The sequence below is a fragment of the Xyrauchen texanus genome, chromosome 17 (genome assembly GCF_025860055.1).
Source record: "Xyrauchen texanus isolate HMW12.3.18 chromosome 17, RBS_HiC_50CHRs, whole genome shotgun sequence".
Classification (NCBI taxonomy): domain Eukaryota; kingdom Metazoa; phylum Chordata; class Actinopteri; order Cypriniformes; family Catostomidae; genus Xyrauchen; species Xyrauchen texanus.
Genome location: NC_068292.1, coordinates 3,742,971 through 3,758,648, shown reverse-complemented (window position 1 = coordinate 3,758,648; position 15,678 = coordinate 3,742,971).

Below are 15,678 nucleotides of genomic sequence, written 5' to 3'. Positions count from 1 at the left end.
TGTATTTAATGGTAACCCATGCTGAATAGCTAAAACTGGTGCAGTGTGGTCTCTCCTCCTAGATCTTGCAAGCAAAAGTTTATGTTCATCTGTAATAGGATGTTGGCCAAACATTCAGACAATCTCTTTAATGCTTGTGTCATTTGGCTTTACAGAGATATACTGTATAATTGGTATCATCAGCATAGAAATGGTAGTTCCTCATCTGTCGCTCACTTCGACGTTGTGTCGAAGAAGAGACTCTAGGGGTCTCTCTTGAGAGCCTCGTGCATCTCAAAGGCCAATTCGACACAAGGTCGAAGTGTGCAACAGACGGGGAAAGTCTAGATTACGGATGAAACCTCCGTTCCCTGATGGAGGGAATGAGACATTGTGTCCTCCCGGCCATGTCGCTGAATCGAGCCACTGTTGCGGCCGAACCTCATTGTTGGCTCCTCAGAAAAATCCTGATTGAAACAGATGCATTTCCCTCCCTTTATACCCATATGTCTGGGAGTGGCACATGCAAATTCTGTCTGCCAATTTCTCATTGGCCTTTTCTCATAGATCAGAGATGTGAAAGGCTCTCAAGAGACCTTCTTCGACACAACGTCTTGTTCCCTTACATCCGTAACCTAGACGACTCTTATCATAATTAGTGACACACAAAATTAAAAGTTTACAATACAGGAATTATGCTTAGGAGGGTAATATGTAATTTATAAAAGTATTGGTTGGTTTCCTGACAATTCCATTGCTAGATACTCACAGGAATCAAATCACCAAAAATAACATCCGTTGATTCCCTGACAATTCAAAACAACTTCCTTACAAAACAAAAATTGGTTAAAAATAGCGACTATCCCACCACCCTTCTTGCAAAGGTGAACCTTCTTTAGATATGTATAACCTGGTGGAGAGGCCTCAATGAGGGATGCAGCACCATATCAGCCAAGCCAAATTTCAGTTAAGAACAAACAGTCTAATTATCACTCAAATATAATATCATGGATAACAAAAGTTTTACTTCATTGTTTATCTTCACTTTTCCAAGTAAATGTAGAATTTGAGTCTTTCAACATTACATTATATTTTCATGTGGTACCTGTTACTTTTCTCAGTGCTGGCCAGGATGCATGAAATCACAGTCGTTTAGTATTACTGGATGGATGATGATGACTGGCTCGAGTAAGAGCAGGGGAGTCATTACACTAAATAAACATCTACAATTCAAATGTCTCAAACAGAGTAAAGATTCATTAGGAAGAGTCATTATTGTTTTAGCTGAAAATCAAGGACAAAATCTTATTTTGGCTAATATTTATGCACCTAATTTTGACGATCAGGGTTTTTATACTGTAGATCTTGAAGGGATGTTGCAAGCCATTGGCACCTCACATGATATAATATTGGGAGGAGACTTTAATCTTTTGATGGACTTGGGTCCTTGATCATAGTGAAGCAAAAGTGTGCAAGCCTCCTAGAGCAACATTAATGCTTCAAAGGCTGAGTAAAAATCTTGGTCTTAAAGATATTTGGAGACTCTTGAACCCATTTGGTAGGGACTATAATTTTTTCATCAGTCCATAAGATTTACTCTAGAATCGTTTTTTTTTTTCTTTATCTAAGTCCTTCATTTCATCTGTTGTTGATTGCTCAATTGGAAACATTTTAGTCTCAGATCATGCCCCGGTTTATTTAGAGGTGTTGCCAAATATGGAGAAAAAGAAATCATATAGTTTGCACTTTAATGTATCCTTTTTGCAAAATCCTGAATTCCAACAAATGCTAAAGACTGAAATCAGTGTCTATATGGAGAACATCTGGTCCTCAGTATCCTCTGTGGGCATGGCTTTGGAGGCACTTAAGGCAGTTCTTAGGGGCCGGACAATACAGTATGCCTCATTCACCAAAAAATCCAAATCACAAGAACTCGTGGAATTGGAAGGGAATATTAAAAGTGCAGAGGAAGAGCTGAAGCACTGAATGGCCTCAGGGAATTAACCTGATTGAAATACAGATATAATACTCTTTTGGAGTGGTGGAGTTGGTGGAGAAGGTGGAGTTTTGGGCACCTTCGCCTTCCAGTTGTCATGTTCTCTGTCTTTTGTTTTTGTGCTGTTATTTTGAAGTTTAGTTTAGTTCCTGTTTCCTGTTTGGTTTTTGTAGTCCTTTGTAGTTTCATTTTATGATTGGTTTTCCCCTGATTAGTTCTCATTCCCTGATTATTTCCCCAGGTGTTCCTTATTCCCTTGTCTGTTCCATTTGTGTATTTAAGCCTTTTAGTTTCCTTGTTTCCCTTGTTAGTTCTTGCATGTTTTTGATGCTCTGTGCCAGGTCTCCCTTGTTTTGCTTGTTTCTGAGTTTTTCTTTATGTTTCTGAATAAACTGCTGCGCCTAGATCCTCATTCTCCGCCTGCTTCGTCACACCGGTGGCCCAAACAGGGCATTAAGTATTTGGGTATTTTATTTCCAGCAAATGTTTTGTGATTTAGTTAGTTAATTTGTCCCTTTAATAAAAAGGTTTCGAGTGATGTGGGCAGGTGGGCTTCATTATTTTTATCTATGAGTGGGAAGGTTAATGTTATTAAAATGAATTATAATCCAAAATTCAACTGCCTCTCTTATTGCAAGCAATTTGATCCCGGAGAAAGTGCACTAATTGCTCATGCTGGCGTAGTGACTCACCTCAATCCGTCTGGCGGAGGACGATTCTCAGTTGCCTCCACGTCTGAGACTGTCAATCCACGCATCTTATCACGTGGCTTGTTGAGCGCGTTACTGTGGAGACATAACGCGTGTGGTGCTGGACAGTGTGGATTGTCAGGGAGGTTAATACGGTTGGTGACCAATATGAGAGTGGAGTGTTGAGATCCTTTGAAAATATGGTTCAACATTTTGGGATTCCCAGGTCTCAATTCTTTAGGTATTTAAAGCTGCGCCACCTGCTTTGTACTATTTTTGGGAGTAGCATACAACCCACTAGAGCAGCAGATACTCTGGGAGTGGTGATTTCTGTTTTTGGAAAAGGTCATGAGGCATCAGTGTATTACTCCCTGCTAATTCAGAGTCTGGGGTACAGAGCTTCAACTTCTCTCAAGAGATTATGGGAGAAAGATTTAAATTTGGTATTGGAGGAGGGAGTATGGGCTAGGATTCTAAAAAACATCAAGTCTACATCTAGAGATGCAAGGGTGCGCCTTATGCAATTTAAGATTTTGCATAGATTATATTGGACCCCCTCTAGATTGTATAGGCTTTGTCTTAAAGACTTACCCACCTGCTGGTGATACAAATCAGAAGATTGGGACATGTTTTTAGTGGTGCGTTCAGATCCATGATTTTTGGCTGCGGGTTCAGAGTTTTATGTGTGACGTATTGGACACTCAAATTTCATTTTGCCCCAGACTCTGTATTTTAGGCAATGGGGCAGTCATTAATATAGGGGATAAATGCATAAATAATTGGGTCCTAGCCGGTGTTATGATTTTGATATATAATGTATAAATATTTAATATAAAATTGTTTTTCGTAAGATTTTGTAAACATACATGGGAAAACTTTGTGTGGGTGTCGCAAACTGAACATGAACTTTCAATTCACATGAAACTGAAGCTTAAAAAGACGAACTCCAAAATCTAAATTAAATCCGCTGTTTTGTAGCATATAAATGCCTGCCTGTAGATGATGGATGTAAAACAAGCAGACACACATCCTTGTTACAGGATGCCCAACTAATCGTCCAACAACAAACTACTAAGTTTACTATTTTTAGCTGTGTTGATTTAAAAGTGAATTAAAGATGCCATTTTTGTAATGTATAAGCGTGCAGACAGCACACGGTGCATTGTGTGCTATCAGCGAGTAAAATTTGTAGTAATTATTACAGTGAAATTCCTGAGCTATGTCTTACATTGACAATTTGGCCTATGTGTACTTTTAAAATTATGAACCTAAATTAACAAATTATTATCCTAATTTGACTTAAACATTTAATGCATGCTGGCCGTAAACATTTTAAAGTCCTCTATATTCTGATTTCACGAATTCTGTTGCTTATATACAATAACAAATGAATTTCAACCATCATCTTTGTAAACAGCCAGGGTAAACTGCACCTTATCTCTGTGTTTGGAAGCATTTTATTTGTTTGGAGTTTTATCAAATTTTATGAATTTGTTGTCCTTCAAATGTAATAAACCAATGTGCCTGTGAGACTCTGATTCCCTGAGCGTGCACTCGAGAAGGCATTTCACATAAGGCTGACGTTTACATGGAGTTACAATTGATTTCTCATTAAATAAAATAATAATCAAAAAATAAAAACAGTTTAGCGCTTGAGGCCCTTTGGGGTTTGAAGTCCCGCTGGCAACCGCCCAATCGCAGTATGGTTAATCCGTGTCTGCCAACGAAGCTGCCGTATTTGATTTATAGAGTTCTTTAATTATTTGATTTGATTTGAAAGTGAATAATGGCTTAAAATGTTGTTCTGATAATCTCACAAAGTGATTATAGCTTCAAATTACTTCAATGGCTGCAGATGAGCATGAGTCATATTGATATATTGATTAATTTTACTGTGGTTTTATAATGTTTATTTATTTAGGTCTTTTTCTGAGCTTGACAGACAGGAAGCACAATTCACTTTCATTATATGCTAAATAAATCCTGTGTAGACTTAAAAATATATATTTTAGTGTTCCACTGAGGACAGAAAGTCAGAATACTAGTTCAGCGCAATATTAGGGTGAGTAAAAAAAGTTTTCATTTTTGGGTGAACTATTGTATTAAAAAGAAACTTCGCTTCCAGTGTTGGCTTAAAGTAATCCAGTAAGAATGATTCATTACTTCTCAGAAATTGTAATCAAATTACTTTGATTACTTCATGAAAAAGTAATCACTTTACTAATTACTTGAACAATTTTCACAGAAACGTTTTAGATTTTCTGCTCAGCGGATTCATTGTTTGTTTGTATGCTTACACATACAAGGAATTTGTCTTAGTGACAGCAGCTTCCAGTGCACAACAATACAAAAACAAGACAGAGATAACAAAACAAAACAATTAAAATTGAAAAAAAAAAAAATATAATAATAATATTATTTTAGACATATTACCCAATTAATGTATTTAAAAGTAATTAACTACATTTAGAGCCAATAACTAATATGATAACAATAATTTAAACTGTAATGTTGCACTACCATACATTTTGACTAAAACGTTTACTACAGATGACTAACAGTAGATTACAATAACTCATTTATAATCAGATTACACCCAACTCTATTCGTTTCTATCAAATTTATGGAAATTTTGTGTAAACCATTTTTTATTTATATAAATTTTTATAATAATCTCACATACACACATTAAAAGTCTATGTAATCCCGCAGGGAAGGTTCAAGGTGAAAGTGTCGCCAGTCCCTCGGGAGTGAAGTGATTTGGGAATTCAGTGATTCAGCCGCAGCTGGCTAACACAACAATATGAAATTAGCGAGAAGCATTCTCAATGGTGATGTCAGCACCAAAGTATGCAGAGACCCCATTAGCACACAGAGGCATTTTTGGACTTCTTGTCAAAGGCTGTTTGTGTGTCCATTCATGCAGGAAAAATAAGAGGAAAGCAATGTTTGCCCGAGTGTTTGTATGGAAATGCAAAGAATTCCTTTGATGCCGTGTCTACATCTGTCTGTAGCGCTCTTGGCCTGTCTTGTGTGTGTCAGCAGTAATTGCCCCACAGACAGAGGCTTGTATTGCAGCTGTAATTACACAGGAAAGCCTGCTCCCTTGAGCTGTGGATTAGTAACTCTTTGTGTTGCATTGAAAAGAGGCATGAAAGTAGAGAGAGTGAAGTATCACACGAACATACAAAGTGTTCCTCCACCCTCCCTTCCCTTGAGTTTGACAGACATCTTGGAGATGTCATGATAAAGAGAGGCAGGAAGAGAGCTGCGGAGCCCTGGACATTCAATCCACTCTGCACCAGTCTGCCTGGCGACAGGGCCAGACTCAGGGCCCCCTGGTGAGCTACGAACGCCCATAACCTTCACCTACGTATACACCGTATGTTGTGTCGGATAAAACATCAAATGTGAGAGTAATGCAGACAAAACCCAGTTGAAATTAGAAAGGTTTTGGAGCCAGTGTCCATTCTGGATCCAGGGGTGTGGCCACATAAGGGGCAGGGTGGCACTGGTCCATCCAGAATGATGGTTACGCCACCCAATCAAAATCAACATATGTTAAAATTAGGGCTGTCGATATAACATGTTATTTTAGTGTGCTTAATTATTTAAAAATAATGTGAACATTTGTTTTTAAATTAATCATGACCCATGGCCGTGTGTCACCGGTCTTTCTCGACCCACACCAAGCAGGATTTGAACCCCAGCATGGGAGTCGGACATGCTAGCAAGGAGGCTAGAAAAGCCATGGCCTCTAGCCTCGGTCACTAGTATGTCTCTTAAGGACAGGAGAGTGAGATTTACACACTGCACATCTATCACGTACCAGCAGGCCACCGTTACACTCACCCCCTAAACCTCATTCCCATCCGGGTCACAGCACCAGGTCCTACTTGGCCTGCCCAGAGTGGGATTCGAATCGGCGATCCCCGGCATGGGAGTTGGACATGCTAACATGTAGGCTATAAAAGCCAAGGCCTCTAGCCTCAGTCGCTAGTGCATCTCTTAAGGCCAGGAGAGTGAGATTTACACACTGCACAGCTATCACACACCAGCTGGCTACCAATACACGTGCATAAATTATCTGAAAAGAACGTTCCTGCCATCGCAGCATGTCAAGTCAAATTTATTTGGATAGTGCTTTTCACAACGGATGTTGTTTTCAAAGCAGCCGCACAGGAAATTACACTAGAACAGAAAATGAATGAATATAATGCCAATATTAGTTATTTATGTTCCGAACTATTAATGGTTAAAATTAGTAAACGAAGTAAGTGTTGTGAGTCAATGGTTAAACTAAATTATTTTGTATGAACTATAAATGTATTGTTAGTTAATTTTTTAAGAGAGTGTTGTCCCTCCTTTGACCAAGATGATATAGGTATCATTTATCAAGGAGCATCGCAGTCTGGCTGGAAGCTTATGGCAGGTAATTTTGGTTGCTTCAGACAGTGTCTCATGATGAATCACATGTCTTTGAATTTGCATCAATTCATCCTCTGTGAAATCTGTCAAACTAGACTGAAGTGAAATCTGGCTGGCACATGCAGCGGTTGGTCATCATCACTTAGCGACATGTAGCAGTGAGAGTCAGAAATCAGGCAGGAATGGGGATGGATCTGGTAGGCTCTGATAACCTTGGTATTTATATCCCTTGTGGTTTAGACAGGGAAAGAAATAGAATAAAATTAGCGTAGATGCCATTCACAGAAAAAGAGGAGTGTTTCCGATTCCACCAGACCCAACTAAATCAGCATAACTATGAATTGAGGGATAAATTAGGTGTATGCCAAGTAATTCAAGCTTGAAGTACAATTTTTGCAAGTCTCAGTCAGCAGAGGAATGTCAGCACAACTCCAGCTGTACAGGCAAAAAAATAAATAAAGAGCAGGCAGTACAAAATGAGTAAAGCAGCCTCACACAGCAGGATATGTTCTTTGTTTAAAAACAGCTGGAAAGAGCATAACTCGAGAAGCGTCTTATAAAATTTCAAACTACTTTTAACTTGGAATAATGTCCTAAAAACTGAGCTTTTAATGCTCGTTGATGCTGGAAATCAATACGGCATGATGCAACCACAGTGAGGTGCACCAAAAGTGTCAGATTGACGCATGTGTACATAGACCAACAAAAATAGCACAGACAAACTCTAGATTGCAGATTGTGAGAACATCTGTGTCTACCTCGGTCAGATCAAAAAACGTAGTTGGAATATGAAAACATATGGAAATGAAACAAACAACGTTTGTCTTCTAATGCCACATTTTGTATTGTCTAATGCTTTACTTGTTTTCCACAATAATTAAATGTATTTGAATAACCTGAATTACTATATTTACTAAATATAAAATAGTTATGATTTACAGTATTTACAGTATATATACATTAAATATTACTTTAATTCTGTGGAATAGCGGGTGAGAGAATTCGGTTCATTAGTTCACGCACTCCTGCGAGAATGAGGCGACCGCAGTTTTAGCAGGTAGGCGGCACAGAAATATGAAACCTATCACATATCCCATACAGATATTGCATTGTCATAGTGGTGGGAATATTCACATATAATTTATACACATAAAAAACATGATATTATAGATAAAAAAAAATCTAACAATTTAGAAGATAACAAAACATCATGGTTGATAACGATGGTCCAAATCTCTCTGAAATGGTGTCGTTCATTTGTCCTTGACCTGTGCCAGTTTGTGCTGTTAAAAGAAACATCATAAAATATTCCTTTCTTTGAATTGAACATGTATTGAAACCCCATGTCAGTCACTCTCACCTGTCTTCATCATTTGTGCTTGCTTCTGGTTTGTGCTGTGTTTGGTATCATTGAAGCATTAATTTTTGGCAAAGATTAAATCTTTCGCCACATCAAACTCTAAACACATCTCTCTGTCATGAAATATTCATGAAAATCATTCAATACTGTTTAAAAAGCATCCCAGGATGCTCCTGAAATTGATTGAGATAATGAACCGTGTGCCGTGCTGGAGCAGATGAAAGGCTACACTGAAGAAGTTCAAATAGAAGATGTTTCTGATTTAATTTGTTTTAGTCACTGCATAATTTCCATCAATATTGATGGCACACTCATGTTTTTAGATGCCATGTCAAGTTAAAAAGAACCTAAACCTTTAAATGTCTCGAGTCAAGACAGATACGCTTTGCTCTTTTGTGGTGCTGCGAGTAATTTTAGTGCAACAACAAACACATTCCAGCATGTGAACGGCACATAACATGTTTTCAAAAAACATATAGTACAATGTAATTACACAAACACTGTCAACACAAGTCGCCCCACCTTCTGCACAAAGGAACGACACCGGTTCGGAGTTATTTGGTGTGACCTAAATGCTCCTGAAAAGTTTCATGCTATTTCTAATGAAGATAAATATTTACAGTGTTTCTTTTAACGACACAAATCAGCACAAACAAATGACACACTGGTTCGTAGCGATTTGGATGTCACTGCTCCTGAATACAAGCTGTGATTTCTAATGAAGGGAAATCTTAAACTGATCTTTAACTTTATCTGTCGTTCTTTTTTTCCTGCGTCAGACATGCTTGTGTAGCATCTTGGGTGTGTTGTGTCATAAACATAAAATGTTTAGGTCACTGTGTCAAGTTAAATATAGTTTAATACTTAATCTTTAAACACATCTTGAGATCCCATAGTCTGCATTTGCGCTCCTTCAAGTTTTTTGAACGCAAGAACGTAACGCATGTTTGTGTTGTGTGTCTGCTGATGTTGTTTTCTTCACTGTATAAACTGTGCGTTGCTCATACAGCAACGCACAGTTGAAATTAATATAATTTCACTTCCTGCTCTCTGGAGTAAACAGGTGGTACTACAAGCTTGCATTTCTCAGGAATCTTCCCTATTATGGTCCAAGGGCATTGCGATTAATTGCGTTAATTATTTTAACAAATTAATCACACTGAAGTAACGTATTAAATCGACAGTCCTAAATAATAATAATCCTTAGAAGAACGAAAGAACCTCTGCGCTTTCAGTGCTTGGGCCCTGATAATAATAATAATAGTAATAATAATAATCCTTGGGAAAAAAGGATTTGTTTCTAGGCCATCCGGTTCAAAAGTTTTAAGCAAAAACATAAGTGAAAATTTGAAATGTTGGTGGCGCAAGATGGTTTAAGTTAGAGACTTCAAATTTGTCACAAGTAATGTTGAGACTCTCCTCCACCAGTATGCCAAATTTCACAACTTTTTACCATACAGACCTGTGTAACCATAAACCTAACCCTAACCTTTAGTGCTTGACCCCCAATAACTGTAATCTGATTATACAATTCTCTTACTAAGAAATGTAGATCATTGTTCTTTAGGTTGTTTACTGTTGCTAATGTAGCAACTTGTCACATTAACATAGAAGGTGTTTCCGTATCTCCAAACCAGCAAACTACATGGATCATGCATGCATTCTCAGTAAGACACATCTCCTGGAAGTTTCATAGAAAGATAACATGTTTGAGCCCATCAGTCAAGTCCATTGGGTGAGATGTATTGGTTGAGGGGAGTGAGGGGGGGTCACAGTGAAGGCAGAGAGGTAACAAAAACTGTTGCTCCTTTAACCCTGTTCTACCTTGTCTGTGTAAGGAAGTCATTAAATGGCACTCCATCTTTTGTGTTGATAAATGCTCAGTGCTCAGGTACCATCGGGGAGCAGAGTGTGACCTGAAGAACCCACTCAGCTTGTGGTCACGAGCACTGTCCCTCACACCCAGCTCGTGAAGATTAATAGCACATAATGTCTCGCGTCAGAGAGCAAAATTAATGGCACATAATGGTTTTCATTGCTGGGCTTAATCAAGGTGTCAAGTGGCGGCTTTGAGCAATTGCAGGCCCAATGTAATTTTTCACATGTCTTTTAAACTATCCACCTCTTACTCATGTATGGGGTTGTGTACTGACCACTCCATTTTTGGCTCATGTATTCCTATCGGACAGATTCCTTGCAGTTAAATTAGGCCTCATAGAAGCTGATAACATCACTGTGTGCATGAACTACTATCTATAAAAGCAAAAAAAAATTGCCATTCTGTTTTACAGAGACAAATGCAGAAAAAGATGATTGCTCTAAACAACAACCCGATTATATATATCCCTGTAATTCCCTGCATCCACTCTACACAAACAGACCCAATTACAGCTGCCATGAGCCTGCTGTTTACTAATGGTTTATCTCCATCCAGTACACTACAGCTTGACTGTTACATATATGGGAATCAGCTCAGCAACATTTAGGAGTGGACCGGATCTGTCCCTGCCAGCTCGCATTCCACACTCCAGCACACATCCAAACAAAGAGAAAAGATACAATCTTGAAAATCCAATACACCAATGTTGATGTACTGATATCCCCACCAGGCTTCTTTACTAACTTAACTTTGCTCAACCAGCTTCAATAGTCATACTGGTTTCACTGTGAATTTAAAAAACAGTAGGTTGAAATTTCTTGACCTAAGCTTGGTCTGTACTTACCAAAATTCAAAGTATGCACCCCAGTGGCTGAAACATGGAGTTATTTTAACATAAGTGCACGAGTGATCTCCAGTTCCCGGGTGGAAAAACCCAAGAGAGGCGCTAAAAGAGAGTTGTAAAACGAGTTGCATTTAGCTGTGATTTATGTAATACAGTGAAGAGGAATGCATATTTTATTCAATCTACCCCTAAACCCCAACCCCAAATCTAACAGTCAGGGCAGTAAAAACATAATTTTAGGGGGGAAATGGAACCTTAGAATCATGCTTGTAACTGATTATGCAAACATGATTACGGCATAGTTTCAACTACATACGAAAACCCGGGTCTCCCATGCTGCTGATGCAACACATTGTCGCTCGCAACACAGGAGAAGGTAAACTTAAAGTGATGCAAAAATGTGTGGTAGGAGATGCTGGTGTCAGTAAATCGGCAGAATGGGGTCACTGTCAGGGCACTGAAAAGTTTGGTAACAATATGCCAACTTCCTGTGTGATCATGTTGTACCAGAAAAGCCATGCTGAAAACCCTTAACAAATAATACCTCACATCATGCAGCTTGTTGGAAGGGTGTGCTATTCCATTCTAAGCTTTAGAGTTACAATATTTGCCGGGGGTATGAAAAATGTATCAAGAAAATTGAGTAGGCTTCCATTAAAGGTAGGAACCGAGCCATATATGGATACCAGAATATCCTAAAGATTTGGGGGTCAACTCTTTTGACTTGGGCCAGCAAGCAACACTATTGCAAAAACAGTGAACTTGCAACAACCAAAAACACAAATCCATTGTGAAGGTTACTTCTGCATGGGCAAAAGCCACACATTTTCTTTAGACAATGTAAAAATGTTTTTACAAAAATGCCCATTTATCCTATGTAGGGCCGTAGGGGGTGCCCAAGTCTATCCCAACTACCTCGGGCCAAAGGGAAGGAAACACTCTGAACAGGTGGCCAGTCCATCACAGGGCTAACACATATAGATAGACAAACACATTCATGCTTTCACTCATGGCCAATTTAGAATTTCACCTGACTCACATGTTATTGAACTGTGGGAGAAACCAGGTCACCCATTGAAAACCCACATGAACAGACAAACTCCACATACTGTAGAAAGGCTCAGTACCAGCCCCAAACCTTCCTGCTGTGAGGCAACAGTGCTAACCACTGGACCAGATTTTACAATAGACACAAAGTGGCAACCCCCCCATAATATCAGGTCACTTTACTAGCTAAACCAACAAGATTTCTCTGCTCAACCACTTTCAGTGGTAGCTTCAACAGCAAGCAATGATTATCCACCAGCTTGACCTGCACCAAACCACCATAAACCAGCCTGGACCAGCATGGGAATTTATTTCAGGGGAACACCACATCCACACACATATACATGCTTGACACATTTTTGCCAGTGATTTCTTAGGTGCGGTCTAGGTCAAGCACATGAGAAAGAATGGAATGCTATAGCTTCTCTTTATTGAATATGGCATTTCTCTGGAAAAGTGATGGCCTTGGTTTGGGGCCAGGAAACCCAACTCTCCCTGTCTATCAGTACAACAAGATTAATCGAGGATGAATCTGCCAACCCGTCCAGTGGCATGTGTGGCTAGTGAACTAATAAGCAGCATCTCTGACCCCTCCAGGAGATAATGTATACTGAATAAAACAATGTGCTGCTTTTCTTTTCATTGCTTGCCTAACAACCTTGTTACACTGTTGCTGGCATCTCAGTGCCACAGGCTGTGTGCACTGACACCATATCAATGCCCTACATGAGCCAGAGCATAACTGAGTACAGTGCAAGCTTAGAGCCCTGGTGGCCTCGTAACTCAGCACACACACTGACAAACACACGCTCCTTCAATCTGTTTATCAGATAAGCAAGTAATCTAAAGTCTGGTGCCAGATGTTATGGTGCATGACATGGGCAGGTTAGTCAATAATTTTTATGTAGTATCAAAGTCATTGAGTACATAACTAGTATTATTGCTCATACTTATGGTTAGGGAGTCAAACAAATGCATAATCCTTAAAATTTGTGTGCAGCTTTTCAAGGGTTTCCAACTAGCTAGGTTGCAGAAATTACACCTGTTTTCTGTATTTTGGCGGCAAGACACTCAAGGGGTTTAGCTTCAGGACCCAGATTTTACATTGGACATCAAGTGGCGACCCAATACAGTTTTTTTTATTAGATTTTTTCAAGGTTTTCAAAGACATGCAAGCTGTACAAATTGGTATCAACTGAATTTAAAAAAAGATTCTACCAAGTGCAGATTCATTTAAATGTATTAGCTGGTCTTTCAGCCTGGTCAAACCAGTTAGGTTTGGCAAGATGGCAAATAAGCTCAACCAGCCAAACAACTGCTTGGCCATGCTGGGAGACCAGCTAAACCAATCTGACCAGTAAACGAACCAGCAAACCACCCGAGCCTGGTTTAGGATAAAGGGCACAATTTTTTCTGTTCACGTAAACACACACACACAAACTTGCATACACGCACAAAAACATTTAAGAGGGTGTTATTATTCTGCACTGAATTTTTCAGTGTTTTGTTATGGTAGTAAATGTAATTGAGCACTTCCACATTAGCACATTTTCTCAGTTTCCGACCCATCGTCCCACATTTCCTCCCTCATAACTCACATGCAGAGAGACTGGCCAACTCCTGCGCTGGCCAACTTAAGTGGTCCATCCTGGGTGGTTTGCTGAGGGTGTAGTACCTGCTGGCTGCCTTCCCTGACTATCAGAGCTGACACTATATCTCCTAGTAATGATGTATGGTACCTGTATCTCTCACTGGGTGACTTTGAGACAGTGAACCCATGAACTCCTCCTCAGGCAGCACTGACTGACAGCGACTGAACGCCTCTCGCACAGGTGTGAGTAAAGGGGGAAAGAGGTATTAAATATAAGGCTGGCGGGAGCATGTGAAGAAACAAGGTAAATGTTTTAGCTATAGAGCAATGGGGGATATCAGATGGGCACTGACCTAATCAGGTTACTAAGAATCCTATTGAGCACTGACTGACACTACAGACACCTCTCTCATGGCCCTTACTATGTAAAAACAGATCCAGGCTCCCTTTTCAACTAAATCTGTTTTTCTCACATTTTTGTGTAACAGCAAACCAGTTCAGTAGCTGTGAAACGATGATAAAGTGTAGGACGAAAAATCACAAAGAGCTTTAAAAATGAACGTTCCAAATAGAACCGAAAATATATAAAAGGTTATAGGGTCATTCACACAGGATGTGTTCTTGCATGACAAACAGCTAAATGAAGTTCAGCAGTATTTTTGAAAAATATGCTTAAAATTATTATATTAATATTCTAGTCTAGTCTAGTCTAGTCTAGTCTAGTCTATAGTACTGGGCGGACATTCACTCTCTTTATTTCAACAATACCTTGTAATTGGACGCTTTCACTAGCAAATTATTTTAATCATGGTTGACCTTAAATATTATATAATATTACTAAGTGCACCTTTAAAGAGCCTATATTATACTAATTCACAGGTTCGTGATTTTAATTTGGGGGGGTCTATTAGATTAGGTTTACATGCTTCAATGTAAAAAAAAATACATTATTTTTCTCATAATGTACATTTCTGCTAAACCTATTTTCATCCTCTGGCTTAAACGCTCTGAACTATGTCCTGTCTCTTTAAAGCCCCCCTTTTCCAGTCTGCTCTGATTGGTCAGCTGTCCTAGTCTTTTGTGATTGGTCAAACGGGTAAAACGTGTGTCAGAAATGTAACACCATTTACCATAACAGAGTTTCAGGCTTCCTTAACAGCTGTAAACACTATTGTAACTATGGTAGCAGTGGCGTCGGTTTTTGCTGTACCAGATCTAGTCCGAGTCTAATAGTGAAAGTTTGGAGAACAAGCTGATCAACCCGAACCACCTTCGCAAGCATGACTTGAGAAGGACATTTCACAGTGGTAAGTTTTACTTTTGTTGCTTTATTACTAGTAAACTGCTGATTTTTGTGAACCTAACAAAGCTTCAAGTAAAAGACACATAGTGCATCTAAGTTTGTCATCTTTTGCTGGAATGGGTGAATCCAAACTTTTTTCGCCAGAGCTATGAACGGAGAACAGAGGCTAACTCCCAGTTAGTGAGCAAGTTAGCCGTGGACTACTGTGGATAACAGCCGTAACATTACAGATTGTAATTATATAAGACTCTTGAGATCGACCATTTTGTTCCACAGTTCCACACTGAGAATGCATGCATGATCCATGTATTTTGTTCCACAGTAAAAGCCAGCCCACAGCTGAATAGGAAACCCTTACCAAAACAATAACATTACATAGCAAGTTAGCTACCACTATCATGGATTTCAGACATAAACTGACCATTTGTAAAAATAAATCAATCTTCACTCTTGATCACTATTCATGATAGTAAGAATTAAAAACATCCTGCGTAATTCTACACAATTGTAGGTAAAAGTGGGCCTGCTGCTGATTAGCAAAACTATTTTAACACAATAACAT